Source organism: Rhinoraja longicauda, chromosome 15 (assembly GCF_053455715.1).
Source record: "Rhinoraja longicauda isolate Sanriku21f chromosome 15, sRhiLon1.1, whole genome shotgun sequence".
In the NCBI taxonomy this organism is placed as follows: domain Eukaryota; kingdom Metazoa; phylum Chordata; class Chondrichthyes; order Rajiformes; family Arhynchobatidae; genus Rhinoraja; species Rhinoraja longicauda.
This window is the reverse complement of record NC_135967.1, coordinates 3,666,647-3,681,402: the sequence shown is the minus strand read 5'-3', so window position 1 is coordinate 3,681,402 and position 14,756 is coordinate 3,666,647.

The window sequence follows — 14,756 nt, the reverse complement described above, 5'->3', positions numbered from 1 at the left end:
CGTGCCGCCAAGTGATCCCCGTACATTAACACTATCCTACACCCACTAGGGACAATTTTTACATTTACCCAGCCAATTAACCTACATACCTGTACGTCTTCAGCCATTTTAATTCAGGATCCGCTTGGCCACTGCCGCATGGGTGATGTATCCCCACTACTGCACCACAGAGCCCACGCTACTCCCATAACATCCCCCTTTATGTACAAAACAGATATGTACAGGAACTTTACATGTATAGCCATTAATTAAATTCTTCCATGGCATCTTATTTCACTGAGTCCAACATGTCTCCAACAGTCCATTTTCCAACATGCCTTTGACAATCCATTTCCGTGGGAGCTTCCAAATTCTCCTCCCTTGGATCTGCGACAGTTCAGTGCTCAGAATGATCTAAACTTTGAACAACACACGTCTGGTTCCTCATTCCCTTTCCCCTTTTTATTTATTAATTTGTTTGTTTATTTATTTAGTTTTAAAATGGCCATTGCCACTACTTCTACATAAAACAATGCATATCAAACTATAACCGTAAATATAACATTAACTTTTTAAACATAACCTAATAGCCTTAACATCTATACTCAACTACATGTACAGGCCCTATCCTTATTTGGGCACATAATCCTGCAGATGGCGTGGTTTTCGAACGCATCTACCAGATCTTGTTGTCAGGGTTTGATGCTCCCTGGGGACCGGTGGTTGGCTCATAGGTCGATTTTCTCGCTCTGGTTCAGGTGACGTCACCAGGTCATTCAGGTCAACATCAACGCGATGACATGGCTTGTTGGTCTTCCTCAGATGGCGCCAATTCCAACGATAGATGATGCCGTCCTCGGTTCTGACTTCATAAGATCTGGGTTGCGCAACATGGCCTACAACCACGGCCTTCCTCCAGGCCTGATGTCGATCATCGGTCAGCTTCACTCGAACTGGATCGCCAGCTTTCAGGGGAATCAGATCTTGAGATCCTCTGTGGTAGTAGTCTGCTTGTCTGTCTCTAGCTGCTCTCAACTCATCTACTTTTTTCTGAATTTCAGGTTTGAGCAGCCTCTGAGTAGTCGGTAGAATGTCTGTTCATCAATCTTTGAACTGGACTGCTACTCATGCCAGGTGTTGGTGTGTTCCGAAAAGCCAATATGCTCAGGTAAGGGTCAGCTCCGGCAGCCTTAGCCTTCCTCAGCAATGACTTAACAACTTTCACACTGCTCTCCGCCTTTCCATTACTCTGTGGATAATAGGGTGATGCGCTCGTATGTTCAAACTGCCACTTCTTGGTAAATCTCTTGAACTCCTCAGCTGTGAACTGTGGCCCATTATCTGTGATGAGCTGATCTGGTATTCCATATCTTGCGAACTGGCCTTTGATTTTATGGATGACATTCACTGCCAGTGTTTTCTCTAGATAGTCTATTTCCCAATATCCTGAGAAATAGTCCACAGTGACCAAATAGTTCCTTCCATCCAAGTGGAACAAATCTGCACCCACCTTCGCCCATGGCCTCTCTGGAATTTCATGGGAATGCAGCGTTTCTTTTGGTTGCTCTTTCCCTTGAGCTTGACATGTCTCACATTTTTGTATGAAGTCCTTGATTTCTGCACTCATTCCGGGCCAGTGCAGATATTCTCTTGCCCTTCTTAGACAGCCATTCACACCAATGTGGGAATCGTACTCTTGTGAGCATGTTGCGTCTCCTGGCTTTAGGGATGATTACTCTCTCTCCCCTAAATATGAGGCCATCTCCAACACTCAGCTCGTCCCTCACATGGAAATAGGAGATAAGTTCTGGGTCAACCTCCTTCTTGTTCTCTGGCCAGCCTCGTTTGATCACCTCGCAGTTTCTGCATAGTCTCATCTGTTTCTGTTGCATCCTTTATGCCATTTAGCAGGGGCTGTGCTATTGGGATGTGCCTTGCCAGGTTTACAGTCTCCAGTTCTCTCATGGTCTTGTCAGTCTTGCCAGTCTGAATATGTGCTCTGCTCAGCGTGTCTGCAAGCTGCATCTCCTTCCCTGGTCTGTATCTTATTGCCACATCATAGGTCTGCATTCTCACCAGCATCCTCTGCAATCTCTTTGGTGCACGATGAAGTGGTTTTGTGGCGATTATCTCCAGTGGCTTATGATCTGACTGCACATTCCATATGTGTACACATGGAACCTCTCTAGACCAAACATCACTGCCAGCAATTCTTTTTCTATTTGTGCATATCTGGTCTCCGCAACCGTCAGGGCCCTGCTGGCATAGGCAACTGGATGGCCCTCCTGCATCAGCGCCGCACCAAGTCCACTTTCTGACGCGTCGGCCTGTACTGTCAGCTCCTTGGATGGATCATAGTATCTGAGTACTGGCTCGGCAGTTACTAGCTTCTTTATGTCCATCACCGCCCTGTCATGCACCTGTGCCCACCACCAAACTACATCCTTCTGTGTCAGCTTGCATAGCGGTTCACATAGACCCCTTAATCCAGGAAGGAATTTGCTCAAGTAGTTAACAAAGCCAATAAATCGCTGAACTCCTTGGACATCCGTTGGGTTAGGCATCTGTAGCACGGCTTCTACCTTCCCTGGATCTGGTTTCAGTCCTGCAGCAGAGACTCTATGCCCTATGAAAGTGACTTCCTTCACCTTCAGCTTTGCCTTCTCTATGTTCAGCTTCAGGTGACGGTCACGACATCTCTCCATCAGAGCTTTAACCTTCCTGTCATGGTCTCTTTCTGCTTCCTCTGCCGTTTTTCCTTTCCCAAACACTAGGATGTCGTCAGCAACAGACCTCACTCCTTCCAGGCCCTCCAGCACTTGGTTCTGTCATTGCTGGAACTCCTCAGGGGCCGTGGTCAGACCAAACGGCATGCGTCTCCACCTATATCTACCATATGGTGTGTTAAATGTCGTAAGCTGAGAAGTCTCCTCATCCAGTTCCACATGCCAAAACCCATTCTTGGCATCAAACGTGCTAAAGACCTTGGCATCATTCAGGTCGGTGAGGACATCTTCGATCATCGTCATTGGGTAATGACTTATTTTAAGCCCCTTGTTCAGATCCCTCAGGTCTAAACACACTCTCAACTTCCCATTGGGCTTTCCTACACACACAAGGCTGGATACCCATGGTGTGTGGGTCTCTACTGGGGCAATTATTTCTGCTTCTGTTAGTCTACCTAACTCCTCTTTCAGCTTACTCCATAAGGCTACAGGGACTCTTCGTGGTGGATGGGACTCTTCGTTATGCTGTCAGCTACCAGCAGATGGCACTTGCCCTCAAATATATCTGTCCCTTCAAACACATCAGCATACTCCGCTATCAATCTTTCCTTGTTCAGAGGGATTTCACTGCCACTCAGTGTCATTATGTTCTCTTTACACACTGAGATGAGCCCCATCTGCTGGGCTGCCCTGATTCCCAGGGTTGGAATGCAGTCTTCCTCCAGGACTACAAACTCTACTTTGTATTTCCTTCCATTCTTTGGGTTCACCAGTCTCATCGTGCTTTTCCCAAGAAGCACCACTGTCGTATTGTTGTACATGGACAATACTTGCTTGGTTTCATCCACATCCTTTGCATACATCTTGGGAATTATGTTACATGTGGCTCCACTGTCCACCTGGAATTTTACTTCCTTCCCTTTCAGCATCATGGTCGCAAAGATTTTCTTTGGGAATTGAGTCTCCTCAACCCTGTGCACACTTTCTGCTTTTCCTGCTTCTGGTTGCAGTTCCATTGTGTGAATTTCATCAACCTCTTGACTGTCATCATACTCATCACTGGAACTCTCCACTTCCACCACTGCATGCACAGGTTTTTTGATCTTTCTGATGGCATTTGAAACACTCCCTGCCATATGCCAGACATTTCTCCCAGTTTCTCTCATGTTTGTATCCACAGTATTTGCACTGTATGGTTGGCTGGTATCGTTTCCCCTCATGCCTCACTGCACAAACATCTTGTCGCTGGTCCCCTACCAGGACATCAACTCTGGCCTTGGCCAGCACCGAAGCCTGGCATGCCTTCACACACTTTTCTAAGTCAAGTGAGGTTTCTTGGAGAAGTCTTTCCCGCAGCATGTCATCCCTTATGCCGCATATTATTCTATCACGTATCAGTGAATCCTTCAACTCTCTGAAACTGCAATGAGCTGCCAAGAGCTTCAGTTCTAATAAAAATGAATCAAAAGTCTCCCCTCCCTCTTGGCTCCGCATAAAGAATCTATACCTGTCGACGGTCTCGTTCCTCACGGGTTGACAATGCTGTTCGAAAGCATCGAGAGCCTGCTCTAGCGTAACCTCTTGTACGTTGCCCTCCGGCGTCTGTGTCTCGAGCGTTTGGTAGAGCTCCCTCCCTTGCGGTCCAACTAGGTACATTAGCAGTTTCCTCATTGTCTTGTCATCCTTCCCTTCCATGCTCAAATCAACATGGAGCTCAAACTCTTCCCTCCATTGTCTCCACTCCATCGGCAGGTCCCTTGCCTCAAAATTAATTTGCCTAGGGGGCTTTAGCTGATATATGTTCCTGATAAATCCGCCCCTCTATCGATGGAAACAATGTAGGCCCCACAGTCGTCTCTCGGTAGTATTTACTCACTGGAGAAATCAATATACCGCTGGTTTGTAAGCTACCCAAGCGAAATATGAGGTGTTATTCCTCCAATCTGCATTGGGCCTCACTCTGACAGTGGAGGAGGCTCAGGATAGAAAGGTCCTTCTTCAGACTGATAGAGTAAAGGGGTGAAAGCAGATGGAGAGGGGTGAGGGCAAGGGGTGGCAAGTGAAAGGTGGATTCCGGCGAGGAGGGGTTGATGTGAGGAGGTGGAGGAGAGGGCTGTGTGGAGGCACAGTAATGGAGGATGGAGGTATATCCAGTGGTTATGGGGGATTTCAACATGCAGGTAGACTGGGAAAATCAGGTTGGTAATGGACCCCAAGAAAGGGAGTTTGTGGAGTGCCTCCGAGATGGATTCTTAGAACAGCTTGTACTGGAGCCTACCAGGGAGAAGGCAATTCTGGATTTAGCATTGTGTAATGAACCTGATCTGATAAGGGGACTCGAGGTAAAAGAGCCATTAGGAGGCAGTGATCACAATATGATAAGTTTTACTCTACAAATTGAGAGGGAGAAGGGAAAATCGGAAGTGTCAGTATTACAGTATAGCAAAGGGGATTACAGAGGCATGAGGCAGGAGCTGGCCAGAATTGAATGGAAGGGGGCCCTAGCAGGGAAGTCGGTGGAACAGCAATGGCAGTTATTCCTGGGAATAATGCAGAAGTTGCAGGATCAATTTATCTCAAAGAGGAGGAAAGATTCTAAGGGGAGTAAGAGGCACCCGTGGCTGACAAGGGAAGTCAAGGACAACATAAAAATAAAAGAGCAGAAGTATAACAAAGCAAAGAAGAGTGGGAAGCCAGAGGATTGGGACTCTATTAAAGAGCAACAGAAGATGACTAAGAAGGCAATACGGGGAGAAAAGATGAGGTACGAGGGTAAACTAGCCAATAATATAAAGGAGGATAGTAAAAGCTTTTTTAGGTATGTAAAGAGGAAAAAAATAGTCAAGGCAAATGTGGGTCCCTTGAAGACAGAAGCAGGGGAATTTATTATGGGGAACAAGGAAATGGCAGACGAGTTGAACCGGTACTTTGGATCTGTCTTCACTAAGGAAGATACAAGCAATCTCCCAGATTGTACTCCAAAGACGTACAGGTATGTAGGTTAATTGGCTGGGTAAATGTAAAAATTGTCCCTAGTGGGTGTAGGATAGTGTTAATGTACGGGGATCGCTGGGCGGCGCGGACTTGGTGGGCCAAAAAGGCCTGTTTCCGCGCTGTATATATATGATATGATATGATGTGATATGTTCTAGTGGCAAGAGATCCTAGGGTGACGGAGGAACTGAAGGAAATCCACATTAGGCAGGAAATGGTGTTGGGTAGACTGATGGGACTGAAGGCTGATAAATCCCCAGGGCCTGATGGTCTGCATCCCAGGGTACTTAAGGAGGTGACGCTAGAAATTGTGGACGCATTGGTGATCATTTTCCAATGTTCTATAGATTCAGGATCAGTTCCTGTGGATTGGAGGGTAGCTAATGTCCACTTTTTAAGAGAGGAGGGAGAGAGAAAACGGGAAATTATAGACCAGTTAGTCTTACATCAGTGGTGGGGAAGATGCTGGAGTCAATTATAAAAGACGAAATTGCGGAGCATTTGGATAGTAGTAACAGGATCGTTCTGAGTCAGCATGGATTTACGAAGGGGAAATCATGCTTGACAAATCTTCTGGAATTCTTTGAGGATGTAACTAGGAAAATTGACAGGGGAGAGCCGGTGGATGTGGTGTACCTTGACTTTCAGAAAGCCTTTGACAAGGTTCCACATAGGAGATTAGTGGGCAAAATTAGAGCACATGGTATTGGGGGTAGGGTACTGACGGATAGAAAATTGGTTGACAGACAGAGTGGGGATAAATGGGTCCCTTTCAGAATGGCAGGCAGTGACTAGTGGGGTACCGCAAGGCTCAGTGCTGGGACCGCATCTATTTACAATATACATTAATGACTTGGATGAAGGGATTAAAAGTACCATTAGCAAATTTGCAGATGATACAAATGTATCATCTGTGTAGTGTGAACTGTGAGGATGATGCTATGAGGTTGCAGGGTGACTTGGACAGGCTGTGTGAGTGGGCGGATGCATGGCAGATGCAGTTTAATGTGGATAAGTGTGAGATTATCCACTTTGGTGGTAGGAATAGGAAGGCAGATTATTATCTGAATGGTGTCAAGTTAGAAAAAGGGGACGTACAACGAGATCTGGGTGTCCTGGTGCATCAGTCACTGAAAGGAAGCATGCAGGTACAGCAGGCAGTGAAGAAACCCAATGGAATGTTGGCCTTCATAACAAGAGGAGTTGAGTATAGGAGCAAAGAGGTCCTTCTGCAGTTGTACAGGGCCCTAGTGAGACCGCACCTGGAGTACTGTGTGCAGTTTTGGTCTCCAAATTTGAGGAAGGATATTCTTGCTATTGAGGGCGTACAGCGTAGGTTTACTAGGTTAATTCCCGGAATGGTGGGACTGTCATATGTTGAAAGACTGGAGCGACTAGGCTTGTATACACTGGAATTTAGAAGGATGAGAGCGGATCTTATCGAAACATATAAGATTATTAAGGGGTTGGACACGTTAGAGGCAGGAAACATGTTCCCGATGTTGGGGGAGTCCAGAACCTGGGGCCACAGTTTGAGAATAAGGGGGCCGCCACTAGTGGAGCGGGAGCACGTGGCTGCTGGCTGGGTGAGGTTATGTGGGGCGCGGGACGGTGACATCACCTTGTCCCGTTTGTAGGAGCCATGCGTTTATTAGTTATTTTGCATGTTATTATATTACTTTGTATCCTGCTGTATTTTTGGACAGTAAGAGGTTAATACTATCCTTATGTATATAGACTGGGAGGTGCCATGGGCGGGGACAAATCTTTAGTATAACTTGCCCAGCACTGTCGTAATGCTTCAGTGTGACACCAGAGCCTGCTAAGATAATAAGGTCTTAGTGGCCATACAAGTCAAGCCTGCTGAGATAATAAGATTTAAGCAAGTAACAGGATATGAAGGAGTGCCGGTGAGAAACTAAGTTTTTACTGCAACCAAATAAGTTAATGACAAGAGATATGTTAATATGTTTTATTGCAACTTCAAATAAACGACTAACTAACTGCAACGTCCTGAAGATCTCTTTGTTGTTGATTATTTGAGGACCACCCTTCCCATTCCTTCATCAAATGGTAAGCCTGGGGCTCTATAAGGGAAGCATAAAGCTGGCCACTACAAAGGGTAAAAACCTGTCTTTGCCGTAACGCATATCATATCATATCATATATATACAGCCGGAAACAGGCCTTTTCGGCCCACCAAGTCCGTGCCGCCCAGCGATCCCCGTACATTAACACTATCCTACACCCACTAGGGACAATTTTTACATTTACCCAGCCAATTAACCTACATACCTGTACGTCTTTGGAGTGTGGGAGGAAACCGAAGATCTCGGAGAAAACCCACGCAGGTCACGGGGAGAACGTACAAACTCCTTACAGTGCAGCACCCCTGGTCAGGATCGAACCTGAGTCTCCGGCACTGCATTCGCTGTAAAGCAGCAACTCTACCGCTGCGCTACCGTGCCGAACTGGAGTGATTTATTGTAAAACCTTCCTCAGCCGGAGTGCCTCGATCAAGAGCGATCCTCGGTGAGAGAAGATGCAGTAGTCCGTCTCTAAAGAGTCATTTAAAAGGAACTGGCTCTCGGAGTGGGACTCAAGCTTGTGGAGAGACTAACAGTAACTAGGATTGTTTTGTCGCTAAAACTTTGAAGCCAGAAATAGATTAATAAGAGTCTCTTGACTGTGCTAATCGACATTGGAGAAAGGAAAGCTTCGAAAGCCAGTTGATCGCAGTGAGTTTTATTGGAAAGCTGTTTTTCAGAAGTTGTATAAGCAAACTATGACTGAAAAATGTTGAGAACAAACAAATGACCTTGAGCAACGCAGATTATCAGCTTGTTTTGAATTCCAAAGATATGGCTTTGTGTCAATACGTCTTCAAGGGATATTGACGTACAAGTATGCTTGTACGTAAATCTGATGTTCGGCCAGCAGGTGGCGCCATCAGCATGGATTCCCAAAGGGAAAATGATTTTTTCTTCAATAGGTGAAGCTTCAAAGTTCTCTTTCGTCTTGGAAAGGGTTGCCTCCCTGAAAAGCCAGCGTGAGATTGAAGAAGAAAAACAGAAAAACTCAAGATATAAATAAGCTACCAAGTTAATAGAAATGATGAAAGAGAACATGGAATCAGGTGAAAATGTAAATGGAGTACAATCTAACCTGATTCAATTAATCAAGGAAGCACTGGTAAAGTTACTACTGCCTGAAGGTGAGCTCGAAAAGCAAAATCACTAGATTCACCAAGCAGTGGAAACTTTTATTGGGTTTACACAAGGCACTCAGGTTGGTCAACAAACCACACACTCCATTGCTGAGTGTGCTACACAACAGAGCCGTGTAAACTTCGATATCATTGGACCTGAAGGCAGTGTTTCAAATGTCTCAAACTCTAAATAGATCTTCAAATCTCGTTCTTTGTCTCATGCATCTTGGACGCACTCTGCTCATATGAAAGCTAAGGCAGACCTGGCCGTTCTAGCAGAACAGGCTGCCTTCATAGAAGACAGGCATGAGATTGAGGTACACGAACAGAGAAAGGAGGAAAAACAGAAGAAATGTGATGAACAATTGAAAAACAAGGAAGAAGAACAGAAGAGAAAACAATTGGAAATGGAGTTCGATAGGAAGAGCCAGATGGAACAGCTGAGAAGACGAAAGGAACTATTGGCAATAGCAGCAGCCAAGACAAGACTCGATGTACTTGAGCAAGGAGATCAAGATACAGCTCGACAGCAGCTGATGGAATGAACTCTTGTTTGAAAGGAGGGACAGTCAAAGGCCGTACCTTTGCTGAGGCAAGAGAAAAGCCACAAACAGCCAAAAGCAGTTTGGCAACGACTACAGAACCTGTAGAAGCACAGGTGCAAGAAGATCATCCTGAAATACTTCGTTGGGAACCAAAGGACAAGGGAAAGGAACCAGAATGGGCGATGCTGCCCCCTCATCCAGATGTGTGACCATATCGGGGCCGGTGATGAAACCCGCATCTCATCCAAAGCAGTCCAACTGAACCATTGGCTGGAGAATCTGGTCCTGAAAATACTTGCCTGAACACAGAGATGACTGAGACCAACTCCGAACTAATACCAGATATTAAACTGACTGTGTATGATGAAGCAGTGAAAGTAGCACCAGGAAATCGTGAATCTTCGGATCAAGAAATGATAGAACTAGAAACTTCAGGGGATCCTGCACCAGAAAACCCAACACACCTTGAAGACTTTGCAACCAAAATAATTGCTAAAAAAACTAGTTCCACAGAGAACTCTACAGTTTTTGTCGACGGTGGAAAACTAGATGAATCCATCACCAGTGAAACTGAAGATGACCATCCAGAAATCTTTGTAACAAATTAATCTACCCTGGATGGTGACCTGAGAAAAGACCACGACAGCAGGGATGGGAAATGGCTGCCCTGCCACTGCTGTCAATTGAATATCCGTTGCAAGCCAAGAGGAGCTTCTGGCCAAGCAATACAACCACGACTTCATAATGGGAAAATCCAGAGTTGACACAAAGCTGCGAAAGGAATTACAGCTTCAACTGGACAAATCCATCTTCTGGACCGATAGCACAATGGTGCTTAAGTACATCAACAAAGAAACCAAACGCTTTCAAACATTTGTGGTAAACAGAATCTCTTTCGTAAGGGATGCTACTGACGTATCGTAATGGAGATATGTTAGCACAAAGGAAAATCCTGCAGGTGAAGCATTAAGAGGACTGACAGCTTCTTAAGCTGGAAGAGAAGAAGATCCTGGCTAATGGGCAGAATATTGGAGGCTGTACCAGATGCACAAGGTCTTGTGCGCACTGTTCGACTTTGCACTAAGAGCAACATCTTGGAAAGCCCGATTACGAAAATATGTCTGCTCCTGGAAGCTGATACCTGCGTACAGTGAGGACTGGTGGCCTTGAAGATTGAAGAATCACTATTGTGGATTAGATGCCAATATATAGTGCATGCTTTTTTGATTATGTATGATGTTTTTATGGCTCCTTTTAAAGTTTATTAGTAATTGTTGTGTTATACACATAACAATTAGGGGCCAGTGTGTTGGAGCCATTTTGTGTTTATTTGTTATTTTGCATATTACTTTGTATCCTGCTGTAGTTTTGGACAGTAAGAGGTTAATACTATGCTTACGTATATAGACTGGGAGGTGCCATGGGCAGGGCCAAATCTTTAGTATAACTTGCTCAGCACTGAGTAATGCTTCAGTGTGATAATGCCTGCTAAGATAATAAGGTCTTAGTGGCCATAAAAGTCAAGCCTGCTGAGATAATAAGGTTTTAGCAAGTAACAGGATACGAAGGAGTGTCAGTGAGAAACTAAGTTTTTACTGCAACCAAATAAGTTAATGACAAGAGATATGTTAATATGTTTTATTGCAACTTCAAATAAACGACTAACTGACTGCAACGTCCTGAAGATCTCTTTGTCGTTGATTATTTGAGTCAAGGACCACCACTCCCATTCCTTTGTCAAACGGTAAGCTTGGGGTTCTGTAAGGGAAGCATAAAGCTGGCCGCTACATTGTATTGGGAGTGCGGGAGATGTCACCCCTAGTGGGGGTGCAGGGTAAGAGGGGAGTTTTCATCAGTATGCTCATCTCCCTCTCAGAGTCCCATATTTCCCCTTTACCCCCTTCACCCCCACCCTGTCCCATTACACCCGTACACCTCCCTCAAGCTTTACATTTCACGTCTCCTCTCCTTCTGACACATTCTCACATCTTCATCCCTTGCCTTTGTCACTCACTCCACAATCACCCCCTCACCTTATCCACCCATCACTTGCTCAGCTTTGCCTCACCCCCCCCCCCCTCACGTTCCCAGCGTCCCCCCCACTCCAGTCCACAGAGTTCCAACCGGATGCATCAATCCATTTGCTCCACAGTTGCTGCCTGACCCATCAGGTCCCTCCAGCACTGTTGTGGTTGTTCAAGATTCCAGCGCCCTGAATTAAAAGAACCTTGAATTTAAAATAATTTATTTAGTTTAGAAATATAGTGTGGAAACAGGCCCTCTGGCCACTGAGTCTGAACAATCCAGCGATCACCCCGTACACTAGCACTATCCTACACACGAGGGACTGTTTACTAAAACCAATTAACCTACAAATCTGAATGCCTTTGTGTGTTGGAAGAAGCCAGAACACCTGGAGAAAACCCACATGGTCACAGGGAGAACGTACAGACTCTGTACAGACAACACATGTTGTCAGGATTGAACCCAGGTCTCTGGTGCTGTGAGACAGCAACTCTACCACTGTGCTGCCCAATCTTCCCCCAAACACTGAAACCCAAGAGAGGGTTTGAAACAGTGCCCTTACCTTCCTGTCATCTCCATAGAGACCAGATCCTGATGGAGTTGACAAAGATGTACAAAAGTCAAATTAATACACCACGAATATTAAACTTTACTTTCCTGTTACAGGAGCCAACGACAATTACTTTAACCAGAGAACATGGCTTTGTCCAAAACAAAGTGCTGGAGGTATTCAACAGTTCAGGCATCAACTAGCTGACTGCAAGGTGAATGGACAGATGACATTGAGATAGAAACATAGAAAATAGGAGGGGGCCATTTGGTCCTTTGATTGTGATCATGGCTAATCATCCACAATCAGTAACCCGTGCTTGCCTTCTCCACATATCCCTTGATTTCACTAGCCCCTAGAGCTCTATCTAACTCTCTTTTAAATTCACCCAGTGAATTGGCCTCCACTGCCTTCTCTGGCAGAGAATTCCACAAATTCACAACTCTCTGGGTGAAAAAGTTTTTTCTCATCTCAGTTTTAAATGGGCTCCCCTTTATTCTTCGACTGTGGCCTCCGGTTCTGGACTCCCCCAACATTGGGAACATTTTTCCTGCATCGAGCATGTCCAGTCCTTTTATAATTTTATATGTCTCTCTCAGATCCCCTCTCACCCTTCATTTGCCAGGCTTTTCCTCACCTCACCCCCTTTTGCCAACTTTCTCCCCCTACTCCAGTCCGAAGGCTTCTGATCAAATACATCTGCCCATTTCCTCCACAGATGCTGCCTGACCCTCCAAGTACTTTTTTTGCTCAACATTCCAGCACCGTGCATTACAAGAACTTTCTCCAAACAATTTGGAAAAGCCATCATTAATGTAAAACATTTATCCCATTAAACTAAAGAGGGTTAGAAATGGGTGCCTTGCCTTCCTATGACATCCACAAAGACCAAATCCAGGTAGACTTGAAGTTATGCAGAAAAATCAAATGAACACACCATTTTAATGTTTGAAATGTTCCAACATGATTCTGTACAAAGAGACAAAGAGCTGGACTAATTCAGCGGGTCAGGCAGCATCTCTGGAGAACATGGATAGGTGATGTTTCTCAGAGTGCTGGAGTAACTCAGCCGGTCAGGCAGCATCTCTGGCAAGAAGGAACAGGTGACCTCTTGGGACGAGAACCTCCTTCAGACCCTGTAGGTGAAGGTGTGGAATTCTCTGCCTCAGAAGGCAGTGGAGGCCAGTTCGTTGGATGCTTTCAAGAGAGAGCTGGATAGAGCTCTTAAGGATAGCGGAGTGAGGGGATATGGGGAGAAGGCAGGAACGGGGTACTGATTGAGAGTGATCAGCCATGATCGCATTGAATGGCGGTGCTGGCTCGAAGGGCTGAATGGCCTACTCCTGCACCTATTGTCTATTGTCTATTGTCTATTGACGCCGTTGCTAATCAAGTATCTATCTCCACCTTAAAAATATCCATTGACAGTCTCCATAGCCTTCTGTAGCAATTAATTCCAGACTTTCACCACACTCTGACTAAAGAAATGCCTCTCACTGTGCAATGCAGGCAACGCAGTAAGTGTGTGGACAAAAATAAACTTCTGACTACGTTCTCCAGAGATGCTGCCTGACCATCTGAGTCAAACCAGTACTTTGTCCACAAAATGCTGGAGTAACTCAGCAGGTCAGGCAGCATCTCGGGAGAGATGTAATGGGCGACGTTTCGGGTCGAGACCGTTCTTCAGACTGATGGTCTCTCGTTGCTCCCCTTCTGCGATTAATTACCTTCGATTTGTACCAGCATCTGCAGTTATCTTCTTATACTTACAGTACTTTGTCCACATATCCGATGGACCTGCAGTGCAGCGAATCACCACACGGGAGAAGTGTTGACCACAAATTGGATGGGCCTGCAGTGCCGCAGATCACCACACGGTGGGAGTGTTGAACATAAATTCGACAGGCCTGCATTGCAGCGGATCACCACACGGTGGGAGAGTTCACCACAAATGAGACGGGCCTGAAGTGCAGCGGATCACCACACGGTGGGAGTGTTGACCATAAATTCGACGGGCCTGCATTGCAGCGGATCACCACACGTGGGAGTGTTCACCACAAATTGGACGGGCCTGCAGTGCAGCGGATCACCACACGGTGGGAGTGTTGACCACAATTGGACGGGCCTGCAGTGCCGCGAGGTGCAGAGTGATGGAGCCAGTTGCTAGGGGCGAGGTGCAGAGTGATGGAGCCGGTTGCTAGGGGGGAGGTGCAGTGATGGAGCCGGTTGCTAGGGGCGAGGTGTAGAGTGGTGGAGCCGGTTGCTAGGGGCGAGATGCGGTGATGGAGCCGGTTGCTAGGGGCGAGGTGCAGTGATGGAGCCGGTTGCTAGGGGCGAGGTGCAGTGATGAAGCCGGTTGCTAGGGGCGAGGTGCAGAGTGATGGAGCCGGTTGCTAGGGGCAAGGTGCAGTGATGGAGCCGGTTGCTAGTGGTGAGTGATGGAGCCGGTTGCTAGGGGCGGTGATGGAGCCAGTTGCTAGGTGTGGTGATGGAGCCGGTTGCTAGGGGCAAGGGGCGGTGATGGAGCCGGTTGCTAGGTGTGGTGATGGAGCCGGTTGCTCGGGGCGAGGGGCGGTGATGGAGCTGGTTGCTAGGGGCCAGGTGCGGTGATGGAGCGGGTGGCTCGGGGCGAGGTGCGGTGATGGAGCCGGTTGCTAGGGGCGGTGATGGAGCCGGTTGCTAGGGGCGAGGGGCGGTGATGGAGCCGGTTGCTAGGGGCGAGGTGCGTG